At 42.9% G+C, this 20,919-nt stretch overlaps 1 protein-coding gene and 1 long non-coding RNA gene across 11 annotated transcripts in view; one reads left to right on the forward strand and one right to left on the reverse strand.

The window, feature by feature from the left end:
* LOC140465897 (supervillin-like) overlaps positions 1 to 20,919 on the reverse strand; it is a 242,531-nt gene that overhangs the window by 202,591 nt on the left and 19,021 nt on the right. The gene's annotated exons all lie outside the window — the stretch shown is intronic.
* Positions 1 to 20,919, forward strand: part of LOC140465899 (uncharacterized) — a 73,737-nt gene that overhangs the window by 20,773 nt on the left and 32,045 nt on the right. Inside the window, exon 2 of the long non-coding RNA XR_011955181.1 lies at positions 11,678 to 11,799. This is a non-coding gene — a long non-coding RNA (uncharacterized lncRNA). The remainder of the gene's footprint in view (positions 1 to 11,677; positions 11,800 to 20,919) is intronic.

The raw sequence follows: 20,919 nt of genomic DNA on the forward strand, positions 1-20,919 counted from the left end.
AGTTTTGGAACTTGAGCTGCAGCTGCCTTCATTGAGGGGCACCCAGGAGGCTGAGAACTACATGGATATCACTTTCATGAGAAGGACTCTACCAAGTGTGCTCTCCTCTCCAATCAATATTCCGTTCCAGTGACTAATGACTTCTCTTACATCAGTAGCATCACTTGCCTCTGGTTGTGTCTGAGTACATCTGCTGCTGACACATTTTCCATACCTTTGTTACCTGCAGATCTAACTGTCTCAACCACGCTTGGCTGGCCTCCCATCCTACATCTGCCATAAACTGAGCTTTTTCAAATTTCTGCTGCCTGTATGCTATCCTACGTTCAACCCTGCTCACCCATCATCATCTGTCTTTTCTAATTTTCAATGTCCAAAACCCTCAAATTCAATATGTTCATTTTGTTTACATGAATGTAGTCTGTAAGTACATTGTTTTGTTTTAGATATTCATTTATCTGCAGCATATGCCAATGTCTTATTCACAGTTTCATTATCGCAGCAGTGGAAGTGTTGTCCTAAATTGAGGTGTAACTTTATGAGTGCACCTTAATGTTAGATGTGAAAGGTTCATTTCCCCCTTGTGGGAGAGTCTTAGGTATAGAGAGATTGTTTCCCCTTGTGGGAGTCTAGGAACAGAGGGAGTAATCTCAGAACAAGGGGTCACATATTTAGGACAGAGATGAGGAGGAATTTCTTCTTTTAGGGAATAGTGAATTCTTTACCATGTACAGCTGTTGAGTCTGGGTCATTAAGTAAACTCAAGGCTGAGATAGATAGATTTTTAACCAGTAAGGAAATTGAGAGCTATGGGAGAAAGGCAGGAAAGTGGAGTTTGTGGATTATCGGGTCATCCATAATCGCATTGGATGGCTAAGCAGACTTGATAGGTGAATGACCTCATTCTGCTCATGTGTCTACAGTCTTATGGAGAGTGATGATTCAGTTGAAGGGGTGCAGACAGTGCTAACGCCTTGGCACAATAGGTGGCTGACGTGCACAATGCGGTACAGGGAGGACTGGCGATGGGCATTTCAATAGTTTAGGGCATAGATGGGTGTTTCTGTTGCTCTGGGCTTGATTTGAAGAGCGTCTGTAGCCTACTTGGTGCCAAGGTTAAGAAAGTCACTGAACGTCTACAGATCAATGTTAGGGAATGAACAATGGAAGGATGATGAGCCAACAGTTGTAGTCCACAACATGGGTAGAAAGAGGAATGCAGTTCCTCAGAGAGAATTTTAGGATCGAGCTAAAAGCAGGAATCTCTGGACACCAGCTGTGCACCACGTATGTTGCTGCAAACCATTCACACTGTGGTATTCTAGAATTATCCAAAAGGAAATTGCTCTGAAAGGCAAGTTTGATCTCCATCTTGTGGACAGGAGATGCTGGAGATGTGGTGGTGGAGGGGAGGCTGTCTGCCAAAGGATCAGCAGGCCTCAATGAAGAGAGCAGCCTGAATTAGTGCATAGCCCAGGTATAATGCAATGCAGAGCGTTGCAGGGTGAAGGTCAATGATCTTCTGTGTTCCATAATGATGACATCACTCACTTGTCAATTCACATGCCTCTCAGCAAGGCTCATGGACTATGACTCTCAGAATTCTATGCATCATGTTCAGCATCTCTCACCATCTCATCTTTCCAAAGTCTGAACCCTTCATGCCCAGTGTGCTTCCCACTCAGTCACTGGGGAGAACTCATCACCTCTCCTGCCCAGCCAGCACCACAAACTGTTCCTCCATGTACGGTCATCAAACACCATCCCTCGCTTTGTCACAACATCCACTGATGTGGATGTTAACCCCAGACTGGTTGCATTGACCTACAGGACTAACCGGGGCCCAATTCCCAGACTGCAAGGTCACAGATCCAAGGGCTTAACTGGCTGTAACCAATCTCCTGAACTGGAATTGGATAAAGCCTTAGAATGTTTGCAAGGGAGTATAACCCCCTTTGATCCCATGAAAGACCGATTCCCCTTGACTTTCAGACATGCCCACAGGATGCAGTACTTACAGTGTCTTTGCCCTATAAGTTGCTTGCACATGCTGTAAATATGACATTGATGTAGCATGATGCAGTTATGTCTATCTTCCCGACGGTTTCAGGCTCCAAACTGTGAAAAACTGTCTGTTTCCCCTCCGTGTTAAAAAGCAATGGAATCCACAGAGGCTGGCAGCCTCCAAGTAAGTGCAAAATGAGTGGGCCGTAAGAAAGTAACAACAGCTGTAAGATGCACCCTGTCTAGAGGCATGAGATGCATATGTGTCCCTGCAACCAAAACGGTGAAAAGATGCAGGTCGTAATTGACCCTGGGCTCCAACATGAAGTGCTGAAGTGGTGCATGGATTGGTCCAGAGGCAGACATCATGATGTGGTGAGGCTGATGGTTTAATGATGCCCACTTCTATTGAGGAAGGAGACAGTGTCCATGTTCCATGCAGGGAGGTTGAGGTAGAGACAGAGTTGGATAAGAAACAAGTCGCAAGCTGTTGCCACTGGGTAACAGCTCGGACTTCCATGTTGGGAATTGGCAACATTTTGTTTCTTGGGATTGCGGGAGAGAAAGGGAAGCTGCATAACAGTGACGTGAGATTCCCTAATAGTTAAATGTAAATGCAAGAAAATAAGGTGGGTGCCACTCATTAGCAAGAGCTCGCATGTTATATTTAAACTCCAACGGAGAAATTGGAAATTGATTCCTTGGTGTTGAGAATCTGCGTTTGCCGTACTTTTACCACTTTTTTCCCAACTTTCTTGTCAGTCTTGCTCAAGGCAGCAAAAATGTCTGCTCCATGCTTTAAAAAAAGATTGTTTGCAATGGAAATATTTGAATTCAGGTTGGGACATAAAATGACTTTGTTGTTCTTGGAAAAGTAGTGAATTGTTATTAATTTTAAACATGATGTATAAAAGTTCATGTCACTTTTACTTGGTGTGATCCTTCTAATTTCTGAAGGCTTTTTCTGATGACTTCATGATGGCTGTCTGGGTGAACAGGAAACTGAGGATTTGTATAGAGCTAGAGAACCTTGGACAAACAAATCAATTTAGTAGGTGCAGTAGCAGAATGAGTGCTATTGCCTGAGCATCTGGATTTCCTCATATAATCGAACAGAACCGAACCTGTACCAATATGCTTTCATGTCATAATGGATAACTCACAGACCTACAGGAAATCCATTATCAAAATCAATGACTGGAAACCAGCTAGTATTCATGTGTGATACCAATATGATAAAAAAAAGCATTGGGCCATGTTCTCCTTCAGCTTGTAGAGCATATGCACATATCCAGTACTCCAGACTCTAAACAATGTTAGAGGTTCTCAGAGAACAAATGGACTGTTGTAGGTGCCATAAAGCTTAGCTTTAAAGTGCAGAAATATTTGATTTATTTATTGTCATGTGTATCTTGTTACAAAATGCAGTGAAAAGTGTTGTGTAATGTTGCCACTCTCTGGCCCCATCTTAAAACACAGAAAAAAAGCCAAAACATGGAATATCAAGGCAGACAAAATATGGAAATAAAGGAAGTGTCCAACTTTACAGTCGTTCTTGTTAAGTGCTTCGCCATGGCATGAGTTGCCTTCGTTGCTGCTGGAACAAATGTTGGCACTCTTTGATGCCATCTTGCTCCACTGTTGCCCTCACCAGTATGAATCATCACTGGGCCTCGTCCATAGCAATGCTGCTGGGTACCGCACCAGCCCAAACTCGACTTCACTGCTGCCATGAGTCTGCTTCAGGCCCACCTCGCTGATACAGTCGCTGCTGATTCGGCTGGGTCTCGTACTGGGCCCAAATCCACCTCTGCTGCCGCCCTATGAATCTGCGGTGGGTGCTGATGCCACCGGGAAGCAAACCCGGCTCCACCGCATAGCCATGAGTCACCTGTAGGGCCATCTTGACGATATGGAAGCTGCCAGAAAGTCAAACCTGCCTCTACCCCAGCTGCCTGCGAGTAAAAGTTGCAGCGCCCACTCACCGCCGCCATGTCATCACCACAACTGAGCTCTAGACCCAGAGGTAAGTGAAATAAAAGAGAAGAGCCAAAAAACAAAAGAAACAAAGAGAAAGGTGGACAGAGAGGACAAACCCCTGGGCTCAGAAGCCCTATTCTACCACCATTTTACTGGAAACAACAGTTACGAAATACACGTTCAAGTCTCATGTAATCAGTTAGACTGCAGTTGCTCCAAACATGAGATAGCGCAAAACTTAAATATAGAAAAAAATCAGAGAGCTTCGTTTCATTGATGGTTTGAGAATAGCTCAACGTCATAATTTAACTGTGCAACAAACAAACAGACTGTTAAACTTTGATTCTTGATAACGTAACGGCCCAAACTTGATGTTCGGAGTTTTATTCAACTCTGTCCTTTTAATCCTTATTTTTGCATTTATATTTTACTTTGAATGAATGAATGATTGATTGCCAAACTTACCTCGATTCAGAACTTGGCTGTAATAGACATCACTTAAAAATAAATATACCTTTGATGAGAAGTGACTGGATGGAACAGTGGAAAGTGAAATTTAATACAGATGGCAGAAGTAACTGTGGATGATGTAGAGGCAGCGAGAGTTGAAAGGATTTCATGATGGTGGGAGATTTGACACGTAACGGCAATAAAAAGCAAACAGATGCTGAATTATATTTTGGGGTCAGTTGGATATCAGTCAGGAGGTATCATCTGAAAACTGGACGTACAAAGCTTTGAATACCATGTTCAATGTTGATCTCTCAGTCACCAGTAAAACATTCAAACCATGGAGTCAATGCAGAGAAAGTTCATAGGACTGAGTCATGAAGGAAAGGCTAGAGCAAGTCAGATTCTTCAGTTGCAATGAAGCAAGTAAGAGGAGGCCTTACTCATGCAAAGGATGATCAAGACATTTATAAAGAGAATCATTGCAATGGCAGCATCACTGGTAAGGACAGCATTTATTGCACATCCACATTGCTCTTGAGACGATGGTGGCAGGCACCCTGCTCAGACCACTGTAGTTATGTGGTGCAGACACACCCTCAGAGCTGTGAGCAAGGGAGTTCCAGGATTTTGACCTAGCAACAGTGATATAGTTCCAAATCAGGGTGGTGTGTGGCTGGAGGGAACTTCCATGTGTCTGGTACACTTGATCCTTCTTGTAGATGCAGGTTTGGAGGATTATTAAAGGACTCTTGGTGAGTGGCTGCACTGTTAGCAGTCTGCACTCTTATTGGAAGGAGTGAGTGTTTAATGGTGTGCCGATTAAGCAAGCTGCTTTATCTTTAGAATTAAGTTTCTTCATAGAATCATAGAATCCCTACAGTATGAAAGCAGGTTATTCAGCCCATCGAGTCTATCAGAAGGATGTTGTGAAACTTGAAAGGGTTCAGAAAAGATTTACAAGGATGTTGCCACAGTTGGACGATTTGAGCTATAGGGTTGGTTGAATCGGTTAAGGCTGTTTTCCCTGAAACATCGGACGCTGAGGGGTGACCTTATAGAGGTTTATAAAATCATGAGGGCCATGGATAGGCTAAATAGACAAGGTCTTTTCTCTGGGGTGCGGGAGTCCAGAACTAGAGGGCATAGGTTTATGGTGAGAGGGGAAAGATATAAAAGAGATCTAAGGGGCAACTTTTTCATGCAGAGGTTGGTACGTGTGTGGAATGAGCAGCAGAGGAAGTGGAAGAGGCTTGTACAATTGCAATATTTAAAAGGCATTTGGATGGGTATATGAATAGGAAGGGATTGGAGGGATATGGACCTGGTGCTGGCAGGTGGGACTAGATTGGGTTGGGATATCTGGTCGGCATGGATGGGTTGGACCGAAGGATCGGTTTCCATGCTGTACATCTCTATGACTCTATCACTCTATGACTTACCACCTACCCTCTGAAGAGCATCCCACCCAGACCCACCCCATACCTGGACCTGGACCCCCTCCAACCCTATCCCTGTAATCCTGCATTTCCCATGGCTAATCTACTAGCCTGCACATCCTGGACACTACGGGCAATTTAGCGTGGCCAATCCACCTAACCTACACATCTTTGGACTGTGGGAGGAAACTGGAGCACCCGGAGGAAACCCGTACAGACATGGGGAGAACATGCAAACTCCAGGCAAACAGCAGCCTGAAGTTGGAATCAAATCTGGGTCCCTGGTGCTGTGAGACAGCAGTGCTAACCACTGAGCTACTGTGCATGCCCTTGAGGGTTATTGGCTTCCTGCATTTACTTTCTGGGCTGTCCAAAGGACTTACTGTCAGGAAATTCTCTGTCATATCCAACGTCACTCCTGTCATTATTAACATTTCGATGTTTCTGAGATTTTAATAAATACAGTTTCTTACCCTGACTCTCAAAAAAATTACAAACCTGCTAGCCACAAGTTTTACTGACCATGTAATTGTTCCCAAGTGGATTTTGAATATTATTGAATCTTATAAATTTACAGAGTCATACGGCACAGGAAGAGGCCACTCTGTCTATCAGGCCTGTGTTTGTTTTTTGAGAGAAAGTTTCTCTCCCAATAGCCCTGCTATTTCTTTCCAAATATTAATCAAACATCTTTCTGACAGTTCTAATTGAATGTGTGATCCTTTCAGACAGTGCATTCCAGATTACAATAAGTAGCTTTGCTAAAATAAAATGGAACATCTACTCTGTCGATTTTTGTTTGCCAATTCTCTTCAACCTGATAACTGACCAGTTTGCTATAGCACATAGTTTCTTCCCATCTACCTTATCAAAACCTCTCATACTTTTGGGTGACCCTATTAAAACTGCCTTAAATCATCTCTGCTACAAGGAAAACAGTTCCAGATTTCTGTAAGAGTTGTTGACACTTTTCCTGCTTTCCTTCACCTAACCTCAGCCAACATCCACCCTCAGTGCTGAAATACTCTGGGCAGGGATAAAGGTACAAATAAGGAGAAGAAAGTTCTGCTTTATACTAAAACTGAAGTGTGTTTCTGCCTGGAGGCCTACAAACATCTCCTTCTCCTCCTGGGGCTTGCAAAATACCTCATGTGCTGTCTTGCTTGTTATTTCCCAATGCCACCTGAAACTGTTAAAAGCACAGAGCTGGTCCTGTTCCAAATTCTACACTTAATGAAGTTTGACAAGAGAAACAGTCACGCTTCAAATCGTTATCAGATTTAATCTAAGAGGAGATCTCAACCCAGTCTATTTTACAAGAAAAACAGCTTTGGGTGAGTCTGTTTAATAAAGGCAGGTAACAGTGACTGTGGCTCCAGTGAAAGACCTGTGAGATCAATGGACATCCAAAGCTGTTTTTTGACATTATGACAGGAGAGGACTCCAATTTTTACTCTCTCTCCATTCATTGAATGATCTAACTGGTGTGGTGCAGTCCTTAGACACCATCTGTCTAAATACCTTCTTTCACCATGCAGAATATCGGAATGTGTGGATAATCGAGAGAGTCATGAAAAAGTGATGTTTATGTTATACGAATTAGTGTAAACAAATGTTAAACTGCTTCTGAAAATGCTTTTGCATTTGTTCGCTCAAAAGCATCAAGATAGCCCTCAGGGCACCTCCATCGCATCTGTGGCAGATACAGTCCCCTTATCGCACTGTGCAGACACTTAGGCACACACCAGCAAATACATCAAAGTTTAATATAAGATTAGAGAGGAGGGAGGTGAATAATATCCTAGCTGAGCCCAAGACGACGTGTTATCTACATTCCTGACTTCAGACTCAGCACTAGCACATGCACAAAAGACAAGTATATAACATGTAAAGAATGCATCCTTTTTGATAACATTCAAGACGGGGGAGGGATTTCACAAAACATTCTTGGTGTGACTTAGCCAAATAACCATCTATCTACTGTCAAGTTCTGTGCTTCTATTAAACGTAGAATAATATTGGAACAATACTCTTTCCACCCTTGCTGTGATAATCAGATAGTTTACAGTGGGTGCAGTGATATTGTTTTGAGAGCAAACAATGAATGATAAACATTTCCCACTTTCTATTTGCTATGCCAGACACATTAGCAAACACCTTCTTTGACCAATTGACTCATGCTCCCTGAAAGCCTCTATTTTAAAATTCTCTTCACTATAATCAAATCATATTAAGGGCTTGAATCATCCCCACCTCAGTAAACTACCACAGGATTTCCAACCTCCTGACAGCTCTGTAACTCTGGAATCTTCAGTTGTACTTCCCTCCAGACTAGTATTGGTGGTCAGGCTTTCAGAAACCTAAGCTCTAAGTTCTGGAGTTCTCTTATTTGAGCTCTCCCCTCTCCCCTCTCCTTTAAAGACTGAAATAACTGCTCAGAGACCGGTATCCCATCACCAAGTCATCCCTTATTTATTATGTGCACAGTACACTAGCTTAGCCAACCAACTCAGTTTTAGTCCTTGAATTGAGGAGATTCTGAATCCCCTGTTTATGTTGTTCAGCCACGGCTTTCCTGATGGCCCAGGTTAACAACCCCAATCAAGGATCTCGTACTCAATGAGATCCACCTGGTTCCAATCACAACATCCCTCTCCTACTCAGTCTGGGGATGTAGGCCTAGTCTTTCTCTTGTATCTTTTCCTGCAACGTTCTTGCCTGGCTCCAGTACCTCTGATTCAGACTCAGACGTGGGTATCATGTACTGGGCCATATTTCTTGCATTCGGAACATCTCAGGAAAGTTTCCTCCTCTTCTTCCGGCAGCAATGGTAATGAGGCTGCATTCTGACAGGCCTTCTGGCTGTTTGGAGGGGGCAGGTATGTTTTGCTCCTGCCTCATTTGCGAGGTAACAGCTTTCAGGTAATCCACACATTTGTTCAGGGCCACCTTACCTATCCAAAGTCATGGGACCTGACCTTGTGTCAAACTTGCCTCGTACCCAAAAAGGGGCATTTCCGTCATTCCAGCGCCGACCTTCATCCTTCATTTAAGTGTGCACAGTAGACAGGTTGTGGCCAGCCAGCTCTGAGTCCCTGAAGTGAGGACGTTCTGAATCTGCTGTTTATTTTTTTTTCTTTTTCTTTTTTGGTGTGTGCAGGTGTGAGACACAGTGAAAGACACAAGATGCATGAATCTTTATTCAAATTCCACCACCAGGAATCTGCTGTTTATATCTGTCAGCTATGGCTCCCTGATCGGCTCAGGTTAACAGCCCCAATCAAGAATCTCACAATCAATGAGATCTACTTAGTTGCAATCACTGCATCGATGCTCAAATATTGTCCCTTAGCTGACTGTTTGATCTCCTGCTCTAATGGATGCCTCTTCAACTAAATTTGCAACTGATTACAATCTTGTGAAAAACTTTGGAATATTATATCACATTAAAGGCATTATATACATGTAGGTTTTTGTTGAATTCTGAACATTAGAAGATTGTTGACTTCACCTTGGCAGCAGAAAACATGAGGATTGTAAGTCACATTGGCATTGGGATTGGCATTAGGAGTGACAGACTGGTGAACTTGTCTTTGAGCATCAAAGGGTTTGTGACCATGACCTAGGTATGGGGATGGGGATATGCACAGATGTTCTTCTAACATTAAAACAGACCAAATTTTGAAAAGATTGTTTGGGTGGCTGCTTTTCCATGTATGATTGCAGCCTGTTCTAATGGTGACTAATCATTATTGGATCTTGGTTACCATTGTTACAAAGGCAAATGCAGCACTTACTTTGGACAGGAGATATGTCACAAACTGTATAAATTTTGGGATTCTGAAATGTCAAATTCTCTTTTCCATTTTGAAAGCCTGAACTCTACCCAAAGTTTCAATCTGGTGCTTAGCTGGTGTTAAGGAAAATTTTAAACCTGGCTAATAGGCATGTTTCAGTCACACCTTCCAGGAAGGACATAATTGCTCAGGAGAGAGTACAGACATGATTTTAAAAAAATATTACCAGCACTTGAAAACTGCAGCTATGTGGAAAGATTGGATAGAATAGTTTCTGTTATTCTTAGAACTGACAAAGCTAAGGGGCATAATTGAGGTGTCCAGAATTAGGAAGGGCTTAAATAGAATAGACAAGAAAGGTCTCCTTCACCTAGTGAAGAGGTCAGTAACCTTGGGGCACACATTTAATGTGATTGGTAGAAGGTTTCAAGAGGATATTTTGAAAAACCGTTTTACCCAGAGGGTGGCGGGTGCCTGGAATTCACCGTTTAATGGTTGACATAGAAACTCTCAACTGATTTAAAAGAAGTCTGGATCTGCACCTGAAGTGAGAACCCTATGGATCAGGTGCTAGAATTGACACAGTGGGCTGAATGGCTTCTTTCTGTACTGTAACCTTGCTATGGTCCTATACTTCTTAGAATATGATATTCAGAACTGAGTGCAATACTCCAATTGCGCATACCTAGTGTTTTAAACAAGTTTAATGTAACTTCCTTACTCTAATTTTTTTTTGGTTTTTGTTCCATATTTGTGATAAAATCTATTTTTGTATCTAATAATTAAATTGGAAAAAATAGCATCTATTTTTGTGCAGTGTAAACTAGTAGATTCTAGCATCTAATCACAGCACTTTCAACTATAGTAGTAATAAAATATGGACCATTGATATTCCAATTGCATTTAAATATCTTTCGTGGATTGGAGTGTTCTTAAAAATGAAAAGCACTGACTATAGCAATCACTTAACCAAGGGTTAACTAAGTCATGAAACCAACTTGAGACAAAAAAAGTCTAAATGAAAATAAACAGTTTATAAAGAGGTTCTGAAGCCAATCAACCCAGTCAAATGTGAAGAAACTGTCATCTCTTATTCTGATTTATGCCCTTCAGGCAAATGCATCTATAATAGGTCACTCAAAACAGTTCAAGTGTCAATGAACCACAATTCATTGGTTAATTATAGTTCGTGAGAGAGAAGGACTGAGAGAACATAGCTCCATGCAGCTGAAGAATTGCTATAAGCTCTGAAGAAATGGGCGCTCAGTGATGTTCCAGAGGCTGTTTTGTGCAGCTGAGATTTGGTGTTCCAGAACGTCTACAATCAGTAATTTCTCAGACATTCCTGATGAAGAGTTTATGCTCGAAATGTCGATTCTGCTGCTCATCAGATACTGCCTGATCGGCTGTGCTTTTCCAGCACCACACTTTTTGACTCTGATCTCCAGCATCTGCAGTCTGCCCTTTCTCCCTGCAATCTGGTAATGAAAGGGAGGAGAGTAGCTTGGAGGTCCAATGGTGAATAGTCTCAGAAGAGATTGCACCACTGGGAAATGATCACTCATTGAAACAGTCCAACTTTACACAGCTTTCCGTGAAATTCAGAGGGTATATAGTGGATAATTTTACTTTTCTAACTTTGCGCAGTTTCTTTGCTCAAACCTTTGAATTTTATATCTTTATTTTCTTAGTAAGTACCTCCGATATCAAGCTATGTCTACTTTATACAAAAACATTACCAATACCTAAATCTATCATCAGATAAATGGGGCAAGTCACACCTGGGATTAGAACATAAATATAAGTGTCTTCGCTGGGATCAGAACATATTATGTATAATATATAACATCTTAAAAAGTGCTGCTCTGAAGCTGGTTACAGCAAAACTTCTGATTGGTTATCTGGACTTGCATTTTATCTGTAACTTCAAAAAATCAAAGATCAAATTCCTACAGTCACTGTTTTGTGTTCTGTTCTGACATTGTGTTTTTGCTTCCTTTTTCACAGCTTTGGGGATGTATTTGCAGCACATGGACTGCAGCAGTTCAAGAAGGTAGTTTTGTAAGGGCAATTAAAAATGGACAATAAATCCTGCCATTGCCAGAGATGCCTACATCTCCTGAGTGAAGGTAGGGAAAGTCGCTGAAGTCCTCTTGCTTCATTCAGGAACTGCCCAAGTTCTGCACAAATCCTGAAAAAGGCTTTTGATTCCATATTTACAAATGCAAACAGTTTAACCATTTTCTCAGGCTATCTGGTCCTTCAGAGTATTTTGAGAAGAGACATGTGGAGGTTGCAAGGAATAAGTTCCCAAATGTCCCTCGACTGATTTTTCCCTCCTGTTATATAAGGACAAAAGGGTAACAATAGGGCCCTTTAAAGATCAGCAAAGCTGTCTATGTGTGGAACCGCAGGAGGTAGGGGAGATACAAAATGAGCATTTTGCATCAGTGTTTACTGTGGAGAAGGATATGGAAGGTAGAGAACATGGATAAATAAATAGTGATTCTTGAAAAATGTCCATATTACAGAGGAGGAGGTGCTGGATGGCTTAAAACGCATAAAGGTGGATAAATCCCCATGACCTGACCTGGTGCATCTTAGAACTCTGTGGGAAGCTAGGGAGAGGATTGCTGGGTCCTTTGCTGAGATATTTGTTTCATTGATAGTCAAAGCTAAGGTGCCAGAAAACTGGTGTTTGGCTAATGTGCCACTATTTAAGATAAATGGTAAGGAAAAGCCAGGGGACAATAGATCGGTGAGCCTGGTATCGTTGGTGGGCAAGTTGTTGGATGGAATCCTGAGGGACAGGATTTACATGTATTAGGAAAGGCAAGGCCTGATTTGGGGATAGTCAACATGGCTATGTGTGGCAATTCAAGTTTCACTAACGTGATTGAGTTTTTGAAGAAGTAATGAAGAGAATTGATGAGGGCAGGGTGCTGAATATGATCCTGATGGTAGACTGGTTAAGTAAGGTTCCTGATGGTAGACTGGTTAGCAAGATTAAATCTCATGATATACGGGGAGAACTAGCCATTTGGACACAGAACTGGCTTGAAACTAGAAAACAGAGGGTTGAGGTAGAGGATTGTTTTGCAGACTGGAGGCCTGTGACCCGTAGTGTGCTGTAAGGATCGGTGCTGGGTCACTGCTTTTCATAATTTGTATAAATGATTTGGATGTGAACATAGAAGGTATGGTTAGTAAATTTGCAGAAGACCCCAAAATTGGAGGTGTAGTGGAAAGTGAAGGTTACCTCAGAGTACAATGGGTTCTTGATCAGATGGACCAATGGGCTGAGGAATGGCAGATGGAGTTTAATTTAGATAAATGTGACTTGCTGCATTTTGGAAAGGCAAATCAGAGCAGGACTTATACACTTAATGGTAAGGTTGTGTGGAGTGTTGCTGAACAAAGAGACCTTGGAGTGCAGGTTCATATCTCCTTGAAAATGGAGTCGCAGATAGATAGGATAGTTAAGAAAGCATTTGGTATGCTTGCCTTTATTGGTCAGAGAATTGAACAAAGGATTTTGGAGGTCATGTTGTGGCTGTGCAGGACATTGCTTAGGGCACTTTCAGAATATTGAATGCAACTCGAGTCTATCTGCTATAGGAATGATGTTATGAAACTTGAAAGGGTTCAGAAAAGATTTACAAAGATGTTGCCAGATTGGAGGGTTTGAGCTAAAGGGAGAAGCTGAATAGGCTGGGCCTGTTTTCTCTGGATCATAGGAAGCTGAGTGGTGATGTTATAGCCGTTTATAAAATCATGAGGGGAATGGATAGGATACATTGACAAGGTCGTTTCCCTGTGGTGACGGAGTCCAAAACTAGAGGGCATAGGTTTAGGATGAGAGGGGTAAGATTTAAAAGGGACCTAAAGAACAATTCTTTCACGCAGAGGGTGGTGCATGTATGGAATGAGCTGCCAGAGGAGATGATGGAGTCTGATCCAATTACAACATTTAAAAGGTATCTGGATGGTTTCATGAATAGTAAGGGTGCAGAGGGATATGGTCCAATGCTGGCAAATGAGACTAGATTAATTTAGAATAGCTGGTCATCATGGATGAGTTAAACCGAAGGGTCTGTTTCCGTGCTGTACATCTGCATGACTCTATGACTCTAATTTCATGGTGATCTGAAAAATATTACATTTCTCAGTGGAATAATGTGACATGTCCAGGGAGGTATGCCTAGTCATGTAGGGACTATTGATTTCTTACAGTTTCTGCTAACTGTAGCATAATGAAATAGTAATAGCGAACAGGAAAATGCATTAACTGCAGCCAGGCACCATATCACATAGTTGCCACTTCCAGAGCACTTTCCATTTCACTATGGCCAGGATCTGGTCTTTTGACATCTAGTCAGCTAAGCTACATAAAATTCACTCTTGTGACATAGAGTGTCACACAAACTCATTATTTATTGCCCATCACAAGTTGTCCTTGAGAAGGCATTTAGACTTTCATTTTGTTCAGTTCATTGCTCACAGTGGCGTGGCTAAGCCAGTTAATCTACTCACTGCAGGAACAGCCTCCCATCTCAATGCAAACCCTCACAACTAATCCTTGAGCAAATAAACCTTTGCGTGGGACAGCAGGAGGGCATCTTTAAAAACAAACTTTCAAAGCCACAAGGGAAAGAATTTTATTCAATCGAAGTAGAGGTCAGGGAATGGGGGATGGGATTGTAAGTTGAAGTATGACCAGCTGTTAAAATCTTTAAGATTCTAATGCCCAATGCCAATATGTCTCCAAGCTGCCTATCAGGAGGTAAGGCAGAAGATCAGGAAAAACTACAGTTAATCAATTACTTTATCAGATTTTCATATAAATTGTTATATTTGCCTGGCTCCTTGGAAAAGTAAATTGTTCAAGCCCTCCTCGCCATAAAATCAAGAAATAACTGCAGAAGTACAGCAGCCATAGACGTTGGTTTGGCATGGTGGTTCAGTGGTTAGTACTGCTGCTGCACAGCACCAGGGATTCAGGTTCAATTTCAGCCTTGGGAGATTGTCGACACAGAACTTGCATATTCTGTTTGCGTGCGTTTCCTCCGGGTGCTCTGATTTCCTCACACAATCCAAAGATGTGCAGGTTAGGTGGATTGACTATGCTAAATTGCTCATTGTATCTAGAAACTAGGCTGGGTAGGTTTCCTACAGTTAGAACCCCATGTAGGGCTATGGGGTAGGCCTGGGTGGGATGTTCTTCTGAAGTCTGTGCAGACTCAATGGGCTAAATGGTCCCTTTCTACACTGTAGGGATTTGATAATTCTACGTTTGCTGTTCAGTCCTTTGAGTCTGTTCACTCTAAAATATGGTCATGGGTTGATTTTCCACTTTCCTACCACCTCCTTGAATTGATTAATCTCCTCAATTCCCTGAGAATAAAACTTTGTCCATTCAATTCAATCAGCATTGGAACATCCAGAAGCCACAGTGTGGACAATTCAATTTTTCAGTAAAATATTTCTTCTCATCATTGTCCTAAATAATCAATGTCTTATCCAGAGACTGTGTCCCTGTGTTTGAGATTCAGTCAGTGCACAGCAACCTCTCTGTGCCTCCCCCATCAATCCTCTTCAGGACCTGTACATTTCAAGGAGATCACTTCTTATTCAATGGCTTCTCTTCCCATTTTGACTGTGCAAACATCTCCATGGGCATTATTTTCTTCATAGATTCTAACCAACATCAAACAAACAGGTTTTCTGTTCTTAGATAAAGAATAAAGCACCCATCCCATTATTGTTCGACTGGAGAGTCATCTTTCTCACAGGACGTACATTGTGAACTGTTCCCAAAGCCATTGATTCAACTTCTGTGCCTTTGATTCAACAGAACAGGTCCCACAATCTCTCCAGGGTCAAAGCAAAACTGCTAGAGTGAGGCTGCAAGGTTGACCTTCTAAGTGCATGTTGTCCCTTGGCATCCCAGTGGTCTGGAAGAGGCTGTTCACAATCTAATGAGCTTTCAGCTCCTCAGCGGGTCAGGAAACAACGTAATAGTGTGTGCCGCCTGCCTGCGCAGCAAACCCACTGCATGGTCCATTCAACTGAGTGGGAGATAGTGCCTTGGTCCAGGCAAGAAGGTAGAGGTCATTGTTGACCAGAGGGTCCCTTCAGTCAGGACACAGTCAACTTACAATCTTGGGCACTGGTCATAGTCAGTTGTCTACTTGGGACATTCACCTTTTGGGTTTTGTTTGATGCTGTGGTCATTGGTCAGTCCTGGAGGGCAACAGCAACAATCATGGAGGATTGTGTACTGACAGCCTGGGTCCAGCAAACACAGTGTCATAGTCTGTCACAGTGTCATAGTCTGTGCACTCACGTCTAGGGCCTGGTTGTGGAAGTCAGAGGTCCAGGGCGAATACGTCCTAGGTGTACACCTATTGAATTTGGAAGGGGTTCCTATTGTGACCACAGCGGGGGGATCACTACCAAAGGAGATGGACAAGTCAATGTTGCTGGGGGCGGGGGGGGGGGGGGGGGGGGGGGGGGCGGGGGGGCAGTGGTGGAGGGGGAGCGTCATTTGTGGAGATGGGAACAAAACTGGTGATGGGGAAGAAGCTCAAAGTGGATGGGAAGTGTGTGGAACAGTATTGGAGGGTATGGGAGGCTACGGAAGAAGAGTGTGTATTAGGAGTGACCACTATTGGGGCATTCACAGGACATTGTAGAAGAGGAGGGTGGGCATCTTTAAGCTGCAATGCCAGGGATCTTGGGGTAGAGGGTAATTGGAGGTCAAGTATAATGTAGTGGGTCTCAACATGGAGGGGATGGGTGGGAATGGGCTGTTGGGGCAGTATAAGGTAAAAACAGATGTGGAGGCTCTTGGAGGGGGTTACCTGGAGACTAATCAAAGCCTGGTGTAGATGATGATGACCAACAGGAACACCATGCTCTGTCATCACTCACTGTTCTCTATATAGGCAATGCCATTGAAAAATATCTCAGAGAATACAAAGAACAAAGAAAATTTACAGCCCAGGAACAGGCCCTTCGGTCCTTCAAGCCTGAGCCAATCTAAATCTACTGTCTAAACCTATCGCCCAATTCCTAAGCATCTGTAACCCTCTGCTCCTCTCCTACTCATGCATCTGTCCAAACGCATCTTAAATGAGTCTACCATGCCTGCCTCTACCACCTCTGCTGGCAATGCATTCCAGGCACCTACCACCCTCTGTGTAAAGTACTTGCCATGTGTATCCCCCTTAACTTTTCACCTCTCACCTTGAAAACGTGACCTCTCATTATTGAATCCTTCACCTTGGGAACAAGCTTATCTCTACCCACCCTGTCTACACCCTTCATGATTTTGTAAACCTCAATCAGGTCCCCCCTCAATCTCCTTTCTTTTAATGAAAACAAACCTAACCTACTCAACCACTCTTCATAGCTATCACCTTCCATATCCTCTCCAAAGCATCCGCATCCTTTTGGTAATGTGGCATCTGGAACTGTACACAGTATTCTAAATGTGGCCGAACCAATGTCTTGTACAATTTTAACTTGACCTGTCAGCTCTTATATTCAATACTCTGTCCAATGAAGGCAAGCATACCACATGCCTTCTTGATCACTCTATCCACCTATGCAGCCACCTTCAGGGTACAATGGACCTGAACTCCCAGATCTCTGCTCATCAACTTTACCCAAGGCTCTTCCACTTACTGTATAATTCACTCTAGAATTAGACATCCCAAAACGCATCATCTCACATTTGCCCAGATTGAACTCCATCTGCCATTTCTCCGCCCAACTCTCCAGTCTATCTATATTCTCCTGTATTCTTTGACAATCTCCTTTGCTTTCTGCCACTCCACCAGTCTTCGTGTCATCTGCAAACTTAGACCAACAATACCCTCCTCCAGATCATTTATGTATTTCACAAACAAAAGTGGCCCTAGCACTGATCCCTGTGGAACACCACTGGTCACCTTTCTCCAGTTCGAGAAACACCCTTCAACTACTACTCTCTGTCTCCTATTGCTCAACCAGTTCTTTATCCACCTAGCTAGAAAACCCTGCACACCATGTGACTTCACTTTCTCCATTTGTTTACCATGGAGAACCTTATCAAATACCTTACTAAAGTCCATGTAAATGACATCTACAGCCCTTCCTTCATCTATCAATTTGGTCATTTCCTCAAAGAACTCTATTAAATTGGTAGGGCATGATCTCCCCCACATAAAAGCATGTTGCCTATCACTAATAAGTTCATTCTTTCTCAAATATAAATAGATTTTATCCCTAAGTACCTTCTCCAGCAACTTTCTCACCACTGATGTCAGGCTAACTGGTCTGTAATTATCTGGAATATCCCTTCTACCCTTCTTGAACAGGGGGACAACATGAACAACCCTCCAGTCCTCCGGCGCTTCAACTGTATTTAAGGTTGCTACAAAGATATCTGTCAGGGCCCCAGCTATTTCCTCTCTTGCCTCTCTCAGCAACCTGGGCTAGATCCCATTTGGTCCAGGGGATTTGTCCACTTTAATATTCTTTCGCCTACCCAACACATTTTCCCTCCTAATGTCAACGTGATCTAGAGTAGACAAGCTTCTATCTCTAATCTCAACATTCATTATGTCCCTCTCCTCAGTGAACACTGATGCAAAGTAATCATTGAGAATCTTACCCATTTTCTCAGGTTCAACACACAACCTTCCTTCCTTATCCTTTAGTGGACCAACCCTTTCTCTAGTTACCCTCTTGCTTCTTGTATATGAGTAAAAGGCCTTGGGATTCTCCTTAATTCTGCTTGCTATAGTTATTTCATGACCCCTTTCAGCCTGCTTGATTCCTTGTTTAAGATTGGTCCTACTCTCCCGATATTCTGCCAGGGCCCATTCTGTTATTAGCTGCCTGGATCCTATTTACGCTTCTCTTTTCCTCTTGGCTAGGCGCACAATTTCTCCTGTCATCCACGTTTCACGAATCTTGCCTTTCCTATCCCTTGTTTTCAAAGGGACATGCCTATCCTGCACTGTCTTCAACCTATCTTTGAAAGCCTCCCCATATATCAAATGCGGACTTCCCTTCAAATAACTGCCTGCAATCCACATTTCCCAGTTCCTGCCGAATTTTGATGTAATTGGCCTTGGTCCAGTTTAGTACTCTCCCATTAGGACCACTCTCATCTTTGTCTGCGAGTATTCTAAAACTTGCAGAATTGTGGTCACTATTCCCAAAGAAATCCCCCACTGCAACTTCTACCACCTGGCCTAGCTCAATCCCCAATATCAGGTCCAATATGGCCCCGTCCCTTGTTGGACGATTGACATACTGCTCTAGAATACTCTCCTGGATGCTCCTTCCAAATTCTGCTCCATCCAGACCTCTGATACTAAATGTATCTCAGTCAATCTTGGGAAAATTAAAATCTCCCAACGCTACCACCCTGTTGCCTCCACATCTTTCCATAATCTGTTTACCTATTTGTTCTTCTATCTCATGTTCACTATTAGGAGGCCTGTAATACAACCCCAACAATGTAACTGTACCCTTATTTCTCAGCTCTACCCATAATGCCTCACTGCTCAAGCCCTCCATAGTGTCCTCCTGTAGCACAGCCATGATATCGTCCCTGACCAGCAACGCAACTCCTCCCTCACTTTTACTTCCCTCCCTGTCCTGTCTGAAGCATCTATATCCTGGAACATTTAGTTCCAATCATGCCCTTCCTTCAACCAAGTGTCTGTGATCACAATAATGTCATACTCCCAGGCACCAATCCAAGCCCTCAGTTCATCTACCTTACCCACTATACTCCTTGCATTAAAGTATATGCACTTCAGGCTACCAGTTCTTTTACGTTCATCTGCTCTCTGTCTACTCTTCCCCTTGGTAATGTTAACTTCATAATCCTTACAGTCTCTAGTTTCCACCTCAGTGTCTACTAGTCTTCTCTTCTGTTTCCAGAACCCTGCCACATTAGTTTAAAACCTCCCCAACAGCAGGAGCAATAACTTCCCCAAGGACATTAGTTTTAGTCTGATTCTGGTGTAGACCATCCAATGTAGAATATCCCTGTGGAGTAAGGGCCACTATGAAGGCTAAAAGGATGGGCCCCATATTTGCTGGATATTAGGACATTGAAGAGACAAATATATAAAGCTGGGGAGGTTTGCAAACTCCAGCATGACTTTGTTTGCAAACGTTTCCATGTATGTATATAGTGCATGCAGAGTAAAGCTACTTTTGCATCAAGGGTGTTGGTTAAACTACTATTGTCATCTCAATGATGTAGAAGTTAGTGGCAATAAATTCAAAGGAGGCAAATGCTGGACAGAAGTACCCCACAACATCACTGCGTGCTATGTCAAGTAAGTATAACGATGGACTGTAACAAATTCACTGGAAACTGGAATGGTTGCTGTGGGTCTGGGATGGGAAGGAGGTATCCGAGCACTTTTTGAGTGATTATGTGATTATCGGCCTATGTAGCACCTTCAACAAGCTGATGCATATGCTATGTCCAAGGCTGTGGTGGAACAGATGATAGGGCTGCTGAAGGTCTGGTTCTGAAGCTTGGACCAGGCTATACGGGCCCTTCATTTTAGTCCGGATGCTGTGAGTCACACATCTGATGTACTGTGATTTCTACAATTGAAGTAGGCAATGAGGGGATGGTATAGATGCTGAGGAGCTAGGGGAAAGGGAGCAGTCATCCAAAATGAAGGATGAGGGCATTGATCTGGAGGAAGCTCCCCATGTGGATGAGAGAGCTGAGCTGCATCGGGCTGGACATGGCAGGCAGGAGTGGGTTGACACTCAGTTCCAGCAGATGCAAGCTGGTGCAGAAGACCAATGGACTGTCGAGGTTACTGCATTTGATTTGCATTGAGGGTGTCAACCGTAGCCTGTATTTGATTCTTTTGTGTTCAATGGCTGTCATGAAAAGTTCCGGTTTGGCTTGTCTGATCGCTTGCCTGTCTGTGATAACAAAAAAAGAAATTGCTGGAGAAACTCAGTAAGTCGAGCAGCATCTAGGGAGAGTTAACGTTTCGAGTCCAGTGACATACTTTGGATGAAAGGTCACTGGACCCTAAACATTGACTCTGATTTCTCTCCACAGATGCTGCTATTCTTGCTGAGTTTTTCCAGCAATTTCTGTTCTTGATTTTATTTGCTTGTCGATGATGTTCCAAGATGCAAATAACCACTGTGCCTTGGAGAAACAATTGCTGGGAGTCAGAAAAGATCTTCAGATGGGCTATCTAAAAGTG

Source organism: Chiloscyllium punctatum, chromosome 42, assembly GCF_047496795.1.
Source record: "Chiloscyllium punctatum isolate Juve2018m chromosome 42, sChiPun1.3, whole genome shotgun sequence".
NCBI lineage: Eukaryota > Metazoa > Chordata > Chondrichthyes > Orectolobiformes > Hemiscylliidae > Chiloscyllium > Chiloscyllium punctatum.